Source organism: Acanthochromis polyacanthus, chromosome 5 (genome assembly GCF_021347895.1).
Source record: "Acanthochromis polyacanthus isolate Apoly-LR-REF ecotype Palm Island chromosome 5, KAUST_Apoly_ChrSc, whole genome shotgun sequence".
Classification (NCBI taxonomy): Eukaryota; Metazoa; Chordata; class Actinopteri; family Pomacentridae; genus Acanthochromis; species Acanthochromis polyacanthus.
In genome coordinates, this window is record NC_067117.1 from 104,245 (window position 1) to 117,578 (window position 13,334).

General features: G+C 40.0%; 1 long non-coding RNA gene across 1 annotated transcript; it reads right to left on the minus strand.

The window, feature by feature from the left end:
* Window positions 1–419: 419 nt before the first annotated feature.
* Window positions 420–3,809, minus strand: LOC127533890 (uncharacterized). The gene is made up of 4 exons (XR_007941765.1): window positions 3,615–3,809; window positions 3,449–3,534; window positions 749–900; window positions 420–668 (listed from the first exon to the last, which is right to left on the minus strand). It is a non-coding gene; the product is annotated as an uncharacterized LOC127533890 (long non-coding RNA).
* Window positions 3,810–13,334: the final 9,525 nt, after the last annotated feature.

A 13,334-nucleotide genomic window follows, 5' to 3' on the forward strand; every position in this document is an offset into this window, starting at 1 on the left:
GAAACATTTACGATGTCTGGTTGGCTCAGGAAATAACCGACGGTCTTTGAATTCAACACAATTTGCTTTGTTACAGCAGTTCCAAGAAACTACGAACCAAGATGGCAACTGCACAGGAAACTGAATTGAGACAATTGGCTCCAAACACTCACAGCGACTACTCGTGGCTGGAAACTACAACAACAAAGAAATAACACCAAATAATTCCTACTCACAGTAGCCGACACTTAACGGCTATAAAACGAACCAATTTACTATAACTACAAGGTTCGAGTGAATACTACAAATAAAGAATACTCTGAACGATGCTCTGTACGAGAGCAGAGACTATGGCCAACTAACCAACTCAAATTCTCAGTGATGCTCAGGACGATTCACAGTGGCGGAAGCCAGCGTGCAGGGCCAGGTGGTGGGGGGGGGGGGGTAACAGACAACAGGTGAATGGAGGAGATGCCCAAGGGTGTGTGTCTTTCCACGTGATTTTACATCATGGAGCTTTATTTTAATGTCTCATTTTTCTTTGAATGCAAAGCAGTGATTTTTATATCTGTGAAAAGTGCTATATAAATAAACTTTACTTACGACAGCCTGGAGAGATTTCCCTTCTTACCAAAGTGGAGACCAGAATCAGGTGTAGAGGACTCTACTAGGAGCAGGTGGAACCAAAACTAGAAGAGACAAGAACAGTGAAGATTAGTACAAAATGTTGGTTCAGACAAACTTGCTTAATGACAACTTGGGCTCCTACCTGATGTGTCATGATCTGGCGCTTGAGTTGAGAGGCGCCTGGTTATACTGAGGCAGGGTGTGCTTGATTAGACCATCTCCACCTGCTCCTAGTTCTGGCTGAGGATTGCTAATGAGGCACACCTGTCGTCGCTTCTGCACTGCTGAGCCACCCTGAGAGAGAGGCATTATGTAGGCCTTGCAGCAGCTAGCCTGACAAAACCACTATAGAGCAGGTTTCTTTGAAAAAAATATTGATCATGAATTTTGGACAAAATAAACACCATAGTGTAATATACCGAACAAAAATACAAACACACTGCAAGATGAACTAACGTAAAGTAGGCTGTGAAAAACACTATAGAGCAGTTTTCTTTGTAAAGAAAAATGATTATGAACTTTGTACAAAATAAACACCATAGTATGGTTCGTCGAACAAAAATACAAACAGTGCAAGACACAAATGCGCACACTGCAACACATTTGCACACTGGAAAATACAAACACTGCAAGAGGAACTAACAAAGTAGGCAGTGAAAAACAATATAGAGCACTTTTCTTTGGGAAAAAAAAAGGATCATGAATTTTGTCCAAAATAAATGCCATAGAACAGATACAAGCGCACACTGCAAGATACAAGCGCACACTGCAAGATACAAGCGCACACTGCAAGATACAAGCGCACACTGCAAGATACAAGCGCACACTGCAAGATACAAGCGCACACTGCAAGATACAAGCGCACACTGCAAGATACAAGCGCACACTGCAAGATACAAGCGCACACTGCAAAATGAAATGTACAGAAGGCTGTGAAAAACACTATAAAGTAGTTTTCTTTGGTGAAAAAAGGGATCATGAATGTTGTCCAAAATAAATGGCATTGTACAGTATGTCAAACAAAAATACACATGCACACTGCAAGATACAAACCCACACTGCAAGACGAAATAATGTAAATTACACTGAGAAACACCATAGAGCAGTTTTCTTTGAAAGAAAGGATCATGAATTTTGTCATAAATGAACACCATAGTATGTCAACGATACAAATGCACACTGCAAGATGAAATGCTGTGAAGTAGGCTGTTAAACACTAGCAGTTTTCTTTGAAAAAAAAAATCAAGTCTTGAATTTTGTCAAATACACTATAGTTTGTTGAACAAAAATACAAACACTGCAAAATACAGACACACACTGCAAGACAAACTCAGTGCAAGATAAAAGTACACTGAAAGATAAATGCGCACTGTAAAATGAAATGTAAAGTAGGCTGTTGAAAACAGCAGTTTCCTTTGAAACAAAAAAAAATCTAATATTGTTCAAAATTAACACCATAGTATGTTGAAATAATGCCATTTTTCCCAGCATGCCATAAAGACACTGTATGATAATGTAAAGTACACCGTGAAAAACTGTACAGAGCAATTTTCTTTGAAAAAACATGAATTTTGTCCTAAACAAACACCAGTGTAGTTTGTCAAATACAAACACACTGCAAGATAAAACATGCTGCAAAACACACTAAAATGAAATAATGTAAAGTAGGCTGTTAGAAACACTATACAGCAGGTTTCTTTGAAATAAGTGATCATGAATTTTGTCCAATATTAACGCCATAGTATAGCATGCCGAACAAAAATACAAACACACTGCAAGATGAAATAATATAAAGTAGGCTGTGAAAAACTCTGTTGGGTAGTTTTTTGGAGAAAGTGATGAGTTTTGTCCAGAGTAAATACCATGGTATATCATGGTATATCATATTTCAAACAAATTAATGTACACTGCAAAAGATTAATGTACACTGCAAAAAACACACTGCAATACAAATGCACAGTGCAAGATTAAATAAGGTAAAGTAGGCTGTGAAAAACACTGTAGAGCAGTTTTCTTTGGAAAAAAGTGATAATGAACTTTGTTCAAAATAAACGCCATAGTATTTCGAACAAATAAATGTATACTGCCAAAGATTAATGTACAGTGCAAAAAACACACTGCAAAATTAAATGTTAAGTCGGCTGTTGACACTATAGAGCACTTTTTTTGAAACAAAAAATCATGAATTTTGTCCAACATTAACACCATAGTATGTCAAAATGCCATTTTTCTGACATCCCATATGATGAAATAAGGTATTATAGACCGTGAAAAAGTTACGATGTCGGGTTGGCTCAGGAAATAACAGTCTTTGAATGCAACACAATTTGCTTTTATACAGCGGTTCCAAGAAACTACAAACCAAGATGCCAACTACACAGGAAACTGAAGACAATGGGCTCCAAACACTCACAGCAACAACAAAGAAATAACACCAAATTCCTACTCACAGTAGGAGACACTAAGGTGCTATAAAACGGAACCAATTTACTATAACCACAAGGTTCGAGGGAATAGTACGATAAAGAATACTCTGAACGATGCTCTGTACAAGAGCAGAAACGATGGCCAACTAACTCAAAATCTCTCAGTGATGCTCAGGACAGTTCACAGTGGTGGAAGCCGGAGTGCAGGGCCAGGGGGGGGGGGGGTAACAGACACAACAGGTGAATGGAGGAGACGCCCAAGGGTGTGTGTGTTTTCTTGTGATTTTATGTGGGTGACTTTGAGAAACGTCATTGTACATCATGGAGGCTTATTATAATATCTTATTTTTCTTTGAATGTAAAGCACTGTGATTTGTATATCTGTGAAAAGTGCTATATAAATAAACTTTACTTACGGCAGCCTGGAGAGATTTCCCTTCTCGCTGAAGCAGAGACCAGAATCAGGTGTAGAGGACTCTACTAGGAGCAGGTGGAACCAAAACTAGAAGAGACGAGAACAGTGAAGATTAGTACAGAATGTTGGTTCAGACAAACTTGCTTAATGAAAACTCAGACTCCTACCTGATGTGTCACGATCTGGCGCTTGAGATGTGAGGCGTCTGGTTATACTGAGGCAGGGTGTGCTTGATTAGATGATCTCCACCTGCTCCTAGTTCCAGCTGAGGATTGCTGATAAGGCACACCTGTTGTCGCTTCTGCACTGCTGAGCCACCCGGGGGGGAGGCACCATCTAGGCCTTGCAGCAGCTAGCCTGAAAAACACTATAGAGCAGGTTTCTTTGAAAAAAAGAATGATCAGGAATTTTGGACAAAATAAACACCATAGTGTATTATATCGAACAAAAAAATACAAACACACTGCAAGATGAACTAACGTAAAGTAGGCTGTTAAAAACACTACAGAGCAGTTTCCTTTGAAACAAAAAAAGTCCAAAAATAACACCTTACTATGTCGAAATAATGCCATTTTTTCCAACATGCCATGATAATGTGAAGTACACCGTGAAAGACACTATAGAGCAGATTTCTTTGGTTAAAAAAAAAAAAAAAAAATGAATTTTGTCCAAAATGAACGCCATAGTATGTCGAACAAAAATACAAATGCACACTGCAAGATACAAACACACCGCAAAATACAGATGTACACTACAAGATGAATGTACAGTAGGCTGTGAAAAACACTATAGAGCAGTTTTCTTTGAAACAAAAAATTTTGTCCAAAATAAACACCTTAGTACAGTATAGAATCAACCAATCATACTCAAATACTGTAAAACAGTCAAGATGCAACACAAAATGAAGCAAAATGACCAGGAAACTCACCAAATCCTCAATCTGAGGCAAAATGACAAAAATAAAGCAATAGCACTGAAAAATACTGTAAAAAAAAGTCAAGATGACAAAATGAAGCAATCAGCATAGAAAGACAAAAAAAAAAAAAAAAATCACTAGGAAACTCACAAAATCTTCAATCTGAGACAACAAAAATAATCAACCAATCCTACTCACAAATGTAAAAAAGTCAAGATGTGACAAAATGAAGCAAACTGACCAGGAAACTCAAAATCCTCAGAAAACAAAAGTCAACCAATCATACTCAAAATAACGTGAAACAGTCAATATGTAACAAAATGAAGCAACAATCAGCATAAAAAGATGCAAAAATCACCAGGAAACTAAATCCTCAATCTGAGACAACAAAATGACAAAAGACAACCAATCATACTCACAAATAATGTAAAACAGTCAAGAGGTGTCTAACCCAGGTTTAAATTGAGACTTTTTCTGGCCCAAAATGGCCATGGATGTAGAACACAAAATCGAGACTTGTAGTTGTGTCTGGAGGAAGGCGTTGCCCAATAAATCTGCTCCACTGGTTAACATCATCCCTTCGTGTTCTCTCGAACTGCTGTGTATGGATTTACTGACCCTCGAGCCTGACTCAACACCAGAGACATACTTGTTCTAACAGATCACTTTACCAAGCTTGCAGTGGCCATTCCAACGCTAAACAAAGAACGAACTGTGGAAAAGTGTTTATGGGACAATTGTCATTTACTACGGCATCCCTGAGAGAATCCATACTGACCAGGGTCCGGATTTTGAGTTAAGGCTAATTAAAGAGCTGTGTGAGGTGGCAGGTATTCAAAAGAGCCGTACGACACTATACCACCCAAGAGGCAATCCAGTGGAACAATTTAATCATACACTCTTTAGCATGTTTGGAACACTGGAGGAAAAACACAAATCAAAATGGAAAGACTATGTGAAGCCATTAGTTCATGCATATAATTGCACCAAGAATGAGGTTACCGGTTATGCCCCGTATGAGCTAATGTTTGGACGATGGCCTCGTCTGCCTGTTGACCTTGCTTTTGGTCTCCCACTGCAGGAAAACAAGCACAAAATCTTTTCACAGTATGTTCAAGATTTAAAGTCACGCCTTGAAGAGAGCTTCAAGATTGCTTAAAAGAACACTCCCAAATGTGCTGAACGAAATAAAACACGCGTCGACCAGCGAATCATATCATCAGCATTGGAAGTGGGAGACAAAGTGCTTGTGAGGAATGTACACCTCAAAGGAAAACAAACTCAGATAAATGTGAGAGATGTCTTTGTTGTGATCAGCAGAGCTGGAGATCTCCCAGTTTACAGAGTAAAGCCTGAGCGCAAAGATGGACCTGTACGCACTCTCCATAGAGACCTCCTCCTTCCATCCGGCTTTCTTCCGGCCAATGAGAATAGTGATGTGCCCTGTGGATAGTCTCCTGTAACTCGACCACACACTCGTCTTAATCCTGATCCCGATGTCCACACCGACTCACCTGCTGCTGAAGAGTCTGAGGACGTGGTCCCCGTTAGTCTTGACTTACCTGCCATCTGCTTCACTGTGGAGAAAACACATCCAGTTCCGGCTTTCTGTCAGAAGTGAACCTGACGAAATCCATTCTCCAACTCCCTGTTCCATCATTTCTGTCCCTCTTGACAAACTTGAGCCGGAGACGAGCAACAATGAGGCGGAGTCAAGTGTGGAGGAAAATGAAGAGGATCAAGGAAATGAATCAAACAACTTACCTGTAAACTCACATGAGCCTGTAAACATACCTACCGTAGTTTCGATGGATGAAGACTTACCTGAAGATCCAGTTCAGTCTGAGCCTGACTTTATTAACTCACCAGTTGCCACTGCCAGGGATGTAGTTAACAGTGGTTTTACGCTTAGACGCTCAATTTGTCAGAGAGCGCCACCTAAATGACTAGATTACAACACCCTTGGTAACCTGCTTACATCTGTAGTTCAGACATTGCTCCAAAATGTGTCCCATATCCTAAGTGTTTCCACCTCTCCCGAATCTATTGTGCCGTCTATTCATGTTGCTTAAGTTTAGCATGCAACGGGACGTGCCTGGTTTAAGGCGGGGAGGATGTAAATCAGGTTTATAATGGGACTATATTAAGATATACAAAGATCCTATTAAAATAAAATGTTTACATCAATAAATATGTATACATCATCCTAGTCATGTGACCAGGAAACTCACTAAATCCTCAATCTGAGACAACAAAATGATAAAATCAAGCAATAATACAAAACAGTCAAGATGTGACAAAATGAAGCAACAATCAGCATAAAAAAACATGCAAAAATCACCAGGAAACTCACTAAATCCTGAGAAACAAAATGACAAAACTCAACCAATCATACTCAAATAATGCAACAGTCAAAGATGTGACACAAAATGAAGCAAAAATCAGCATAAAGATGCGAAATCGCCAGGAAACTCACTAAATCCTCAATCTGAGACAACAAAATGACAAAACTCAGTCACACACAAATAATGCAACACTCAAGATGTGATTTAAAAAAATGCAGCAAAATGACCAGGAAACTCAAGCAATCCTCACAGACAACAAAATGATCAACCAATCATACTGACTAATAATGTAAAACAGTCAAGATGTGACAAAAAAAAATGAATCAACAATCAGCATAGAAAGATGCGCAATCACCAGGAAACTCACTAAATTCTTAATCTGTGGCAAGTTCTGTATGTGTTTCGACACAGCTTTGCTCAAACTTGTAAAAAGCCTGTTTGGCCATGAGGCTCACAAACGGACAACTCAGTCTTGTTTGGTTTTTTTTGTTTGTTTTTTTGCTGCTTTTGGTTTAAAGGTGGAATGAAAGTTGACAGGTTGATAACCTTCAATATGAATTGGAAAAAAAGAGTATTTTCAAACATCATGTGTTCTTTAAATCAAAGAAATTTAATTTACACATTTACTAAATAAATTTAAATTGACTTTCAACTTTATAATCTTGAGTGTGAACCAAATTCATTAAATTAAACCTCAATTTCTTCAAACAAAACAAACATTTCAAGTTCTCTTAATTAGTCCTACCAGTTGCGTCCTCACGGTCCAAACAGCAGCTGTGTCTTACTTCATATGACGACCAGGATCAAAGGAAGACTGACTGATCACCAAACATTTTAAGGCCTGCTGGATGAGACGGTGCCCAGGTAAATTGTGTCCCGGTGGAAGCACTGGTTGTCATTTTTTAGTTCCACTCCTGTGCTGATGTTGCCCCTTCAGGCCTGGAGTGTGTTTTACATCCACCAGTTGGTGTGTTTGGGGACGCTCTCCCTTTTGACTTCACAATCTGAGACAACAAAATGAGAAAAATCAACCAATCATACTCACAAATAATGTAAAACAGTCAAGATGTGACACAAAATGAAGCAAAAATCAGCATAAAAAGAAGCAAAATGTGATGGTCCCACTCCAGCTCCTGCCCATACCTCTGTTTCCCTCTGTCTGCCTTCACTCTGTTGGCTGATTGCTGTTATAGGCGTCAGCTGCGCCAATCAGCTCAACTCCCCTCACCTGCTCCCCTCCTCTGCCATCTAAGCTCTGCTCTTCCCCTCAGTCTCTGCTGGATCATTGTTTGACAGACCCACATGCTGTCCCAGACTCCGTCCCCCACAAACCCAATCCTCTCTGGACTACATCAGTTTTTTGGACCTTTCTGCTTCCCCCCTTTTTGTGGATTTCCCCCTTGGACTCAGTAGTTTTGGATGGACCTCAGCCTGGTTTATCCTTCATTATTAGTTCCCCTGAGTGTGAGTACTTCCCTGTAGCTCGTTTGTGTTCAACTGTTTGGTTTTCGCTCTGCCTCCTCTGTCTAGTTCTTAGTTTTTATTTTGATGATAAAATCCCATTTCCTTTAACTCCTGTTTGCCTGTCTATTGTGTCTGCGCCTGGGTTCAACCATCCCCCACCGTAACACAAAATGACCAGGAAACTCTCAAAATCCTCAATCTGAGACAACAAAATGAAAAATCAACCAATCATACTGTGGTGCTCTTGTGCTGCTCATCCATAATGTCGCTGAATTTACACTATTATAATAATAATATCGTTGCCGCCTGTTCATTCAACATTACACACGCAGTATTGATTTAATGACTGTTTTCTTTCATTTCACGTGTCTGTATTTAAAATAACATATTAAAACATGATTCCAGTGAAACAACTTTGAAAGAAGTCAAAAATCATACTGCCTTACTGCTATATCCTGCATGCTATATTAAATTACCAAAATGACACAGTAAATGACCACAAAGAGACACAAAATTACCACACAGACACAAAATGACAAGAGATGCAAAATGACCACAAAGGCACAGAATGATGACACAACCAACCACAGACACTAAATGTCCACAAACAGACAGAAAATGGTCAAAATTAAACACAAAATGACCACAAAGAGAGACAAAATTACCACACAGACACAAAATCAACAAAAAAGAGACACTGAACAAACACAGAGACACAAAATGACAAGAAAGAGAAGCAAAATTAAAGGTGCAAGCAGCGATGGACGGGTCCTCGCATCCACGCTGGTTGGTGAATCCACGCACATCCACCAGGTGGCGCTGTAAATGAGTGTATGTAGGCCTCTGAATCGCATCTGGACCAGAGTCTGATCATACATGTAAAATTTCAGCCAGACTGGAGCATGTTCAGAGCCGTTATAAAGCATTTCCTGTCTATCCACCAGGTGGCGCTGCGACTGAGAATGTATTTCAAACAGTGGTTGTGATGAGGGTTGGACTTTGATCAGTCATGTAAGGTTTAAGGCTGAATGGAACATGTACAGGCTACTTATAAAGCATTTCCTGTCCATTCAGCAGGTGGCGTCACAACTGAAAAGGTGTGTTGGCCTATGAATGTGATCAGGATTGCAGTGTGATTACACATGTAAAGTTTGAGGCACATTGGTGCATTCAGAGGATAGTTATACAGCAGCTGTTGGTTCATGGCGAAGCATCAAATTAATTATTCGTCTGTAAGAACCTCAAATTTGGCAGCAGAGGTTGGAGAAAACACAAACCCATCATGAACCGATCTCTTTATGATTTACTCTAATGAAGCTGGTTGAGTTTTGAGGAAAACACTTTAAATTCTAACCAACTGGAGCCTGATTTGCATCCAGAATCATGATGTTTCCGTGTGAACCAGGTGCTGCTGATCTGATCTGATCTGTGGAGCTGCAGTTCCTCCGATCAGCCACTGGGTGTCTCTGTAGCTCCACTCAGGTAGAAAGCTGTGAGTTTACAGCAGCAGCATCAGTGTCTGATGAAGATACGACAGCAGATCAATCCTGTCTAACATCTGACTTCTGTTTCCTCTCACCTGAATCTTCCAACAAACTCCTCGACCGACGTTTCTCCATCTGATGAGCAGAGTCCGTTCAAAAAGTTCACATTTATGCCAAAAATATTCATTCAAAGGAGAAGAAAGCAACATGAATGTCAAATGAACTGCACCTGTGTGCAGTGTGTGCAGGTGGTTTGATCCCGTCAGGTGTGTCGGAGTGGAAAGTACCACCTGCTCAGGTCAGAGGGGGGAACACAGATACAAAAGCTTAAAATTAAACCTTAATTTATTCAGTGATGACTTCACAGTTTGTCACATGAGTGAATCTACATTAGTATAATAGTTAATTTAATGTAGATGAGTTTTACTGATCCAATCACAGACTGACGTGTTGCTGACATCATCACCTGTTCACCCAATAGCAGCAACAAACTGAAGAAGAACTGAGTGATCCTTATGACTAGTTCATGGATCAAATAATAATTCAGTGGATTCTTTACCGCAGGAACACATTTTCTTCACCATCATATTACCTGAAAACTAAAAGACTCTCCTCAGTGAAGCGGCTCCTGGTTTATAAATCAAGAACTACAGGAAGTACGATAAAGAACTACAGGAAGTCAGAATGAGAACAGGAAGTAAGAACTACAGGAAATACAATATAAGTCCTTTATTTCTCCCCACAGCAGGGGAAATTCACATTGTTGCAGCAGCTTACGTACGTAGCAAGTAATAGAAATAACATAATTAAAATAATAGTAATATAATATTTACAATATGTGCAGGGATGAGAAATGAGGATGAAATAGTACAGTATTGACACTGTAAGACAATGCAATATAAAGTGGATGGAAAAAATAAGCTTAAAAAAACTTACTGTTGTAGGCTAATGTTGACAGATTAGCACTAGCTAAAACTCTAGGAAGTTCTTTGATGTTTGCCAATGTTTGCTAAAGTAGTTAACATTAGCATAAACTACAACTAAAGGAGAATCCTTAGTGTTAGCATGTTGTAGGTTAATGTAGCTAATACTAGCATTGGCTAAATACTACCGTGTTTTTCCACTGTTTCAAACATACTCTCTCGTTCTACTCAGCATTAAATTTGTTATAGCCTGATCAAATCTGATATATATATATATATACATACACATATATATGTGAAAATTAGTTTTTTGTCAAACACACAGTTTGTTCTGTTGTGGGAAACTATTTCATCCGTGTGTCTGCTGATAACACAACGCACATCAACAGAGCAGGTCCATTATCTTCAGGTCATGTGTTGCCTCCATCGATCAGAGATGAAGCTCCTGTTCCTCTATAAATACTCTGTCTTTGTTCTGTTCACCTCTGTGGTTTCTGTGCAGCAGCTATTCCTGTTTCCACCATTACACCCTGATACACCCCGATAGAGACGGGACAAATGAGGGTTCTCGTGTCAGATTGGTCCAGAATGAAACCCAGTGGTTTCTTTCTGCAAAGCGCTGTTCAATGTCAGTGCATTTTCAGTGTAAATACAACAGTCACCATGGTCATAATGGTGGGAATCTAAAGTCATAATTCTAATGAATATTCATGCCTACCACTGTGTTAGCTCAGAATGTCTTTATCGTCATTGTATTAGAACAACGAAACTGAAAGTGCAAGTCCTTAAAGTGCATAATAAATAAATGACATAAAAAACCAAACAAAATAAAGTAGCAAAAATGTAAATATGTGAGACTATCACTATAAAAACATTCATAAAAAACATCCATAAAATCATCCAATAAAAACTATTAAACATTAGAATTATTTAAAAGGGAACTTCGGTTTTTTTCAACCTGGGGTCTGTTTTCATGTCATTTCATACATGTGAGTGATGGAGAAATGAATTTTCGACATAGCTCCAGTATTTAGCCAGGCAGGCAGCTTAGCAGCTCAGCTAGCAGCTCAGCTAGCGAAAAGTATGGGGCAACCCCCCCCCCCCCGCCGCGTCAAAGTCCGCCATAACGTGCTTTTTTCCCCCCACACTGACCAGCTCAGATAGTCTCAACGAGTGTCCCACAACATACTAGAGATGAGAAGTGAAGAAAAACCTCCACATTACCTGGCGATCGCTCTTTGTTGTGGTCTGTATCCAAATCTCAGGACGCTAGAAAGCAAATCTCGTTTCGAAATCGCGCGATAACTCACGCCAAAACCGGTTTGCGAAGCTGTCTGCCTGGCTAAATACTGGAGCTATGTCGAAAATTCATTTCTCCATCACTCACATGTATGAAATGACATGAAAACCGACCCCAGGTTGAAAAAAACCGAAGTTCCCCTTTAATGTGTCCTGAGCCAAGTGCATAAATGGCCTTTGCATAGAAACTATCTGAGTCTGTTTTTGTTTTCAGAGCTCTGTAACGTCTACCCGACAGTACAAGTTCAAACTGAGGCTGATGGTCTACTTTCACATAGCAGTCCGAGGGTTAGGGTTAGCATTAGCATCCGGCAGAACGTACACAGCAGTGATCATGGTTAGGGTTAGCATTAGCATCCGGCAGAACGTACACAGCAATGATCATGGTTAGGGTTAGCGGTGAACTGGTGGGCAGATACATAAGATAAACTTTATTCATCCCACAATGGGGAAAGTTCACCGTTACAGTAGCGCCAAAAGAGAGAAAACAAAAAAATACTCCAGGACAGGGAGCAGTGGCTGCTAACAGTCTGAGAGCCAGTGCACCAGCCATTGTTTCTATACATGCACAATACATCCTCTGAAGTGTTTGGCCCGCTAGTTTGATAGCTGCGTCCAGGATGGATGAACGGATCCAGGTTTCTGTCAAGGGCAGGATACAGCAGTCCTTCACAAAGTTGGTCGTGACAACTTCAGTCTCAGCTCATCCATCTTGTTCGCAAGAGATCTTACGTTAGTGAGAAAAATGCTGGCCGATTCCGTGGCCTGGCCAACATGCTGGCTCTGTGGCCTCGCTTCTGCTTCCTTTCGCTGTGCCGGCTCCACAGAGAGCCAGTGGGCCTCATGGAGTCCACTGGGAAGCAGGAAAACTCAGCCGAGACAGTCCGCTCACTCTGTAATCCTAGTTCTAGGAGCTGCTGGTGGCAGAAGGTTTTGTTAGTCTAACAGAGTGATGTTACACTGTACAATATCTCACACACAACCACACAAAGCACCGAACCGAAGAGCTCTTGAGCTGCTATGTGTCTACGCGTTGCCATCTATTGTGATTGGATGATGTGTATGTTCTCCACTGGAACTCTGATCACCAGGTCTGTCTTCATGTGCTTTAAATAATTATCTACAGTCCACTTAAAGCAACTAAAAAGCTGCTTGAAGCTGTCTGTTGCATAAAATGCGACAGAGGAAATAAAGGTTAGGGTTAGTCAGTCGGGTTTTTATTTCTGCATCTTTAAATCTCTTTTCATGTTCTGAGTGTAAAACTCCTCTAAAAAGGAGGACAAATTCCCATTCAGAGGCTGGAGCAAATAATCTTGGATGAATGTGATGATTTTAAAAGAAAGTCAGCAAAAATATCAAACAGAACAAGGTTTTAAATTTGTAATTTCACAATATTAATGATTTATTTCATTGTTGAGTTTCTCCTTATTTTTGTACCCTTTAGTTCTGAATGAAT